Genomic DNA, 585 nt, shown 5'->3' with positions numbered 1-585 from the left:
GGCTGCCCCCCCCCCTCCCTGATTTACTTCTGCACCTGTCGATTAAAATGCGATTTCTGCGATGAAAGTATTTTTCCTCGACGAAAAATATTGATTAGAATTGGAAAATGAGATAATTTTAAGCAGCTTTAGTCAATAATTGAATACATTTTAAAAATTCAGTAGCGAAGTGGTAAAACGGTATAAGACAATTTTGACTATTGACCAGTTTTCAATGAATCTCTCGGAATCTAAGGGAGTTTGCAAAATTTTTGTTATAACCTTTTTTGTAGAGCCGATTGAGAGCTATAACAAATATAATTACAAAAATTTCGATATCTCCCTTACATTCGGAAATATTTCTCGAAAATTCAACTGCAAGACAAGTCGACTTAAACTGGTTTACCACTTCGCTACTGAATAATTTTTTAATTGCAGTAAAACAATAAATTTCATTTGAGTTAATTTAATTTATCTCTGGAAATACTCATTGATAGAGTAACGGTAATATACCTATTCCTAATCACCTCTCATTTACTTACATTGACGCAGCCTTAATGACGCTTATCAGTAGATAATTATTTTTATGATGCATTCAAGTAAAAT

The sequence above is a fragment of the Diachasma alloeum genome, unplaced genomic scaffold, assembly GCF_001412515.2.
Source record: "Diachasma alloeum isolate Michigan unplaced genomic scaffold, Dall2.0 Dall_scaffold_00327, whole genome shotgun sequence".
Classification (NCBI taxonomy): domain Eukaryota; kingdom Metazoa; phylum Arthropoda; class Insecta; order Hymenoptera; family Braconidae; genus Diachasma; species Diachasma alloeum.
This window is presented reverse-complemented; position numbering follows the sequence as displayed.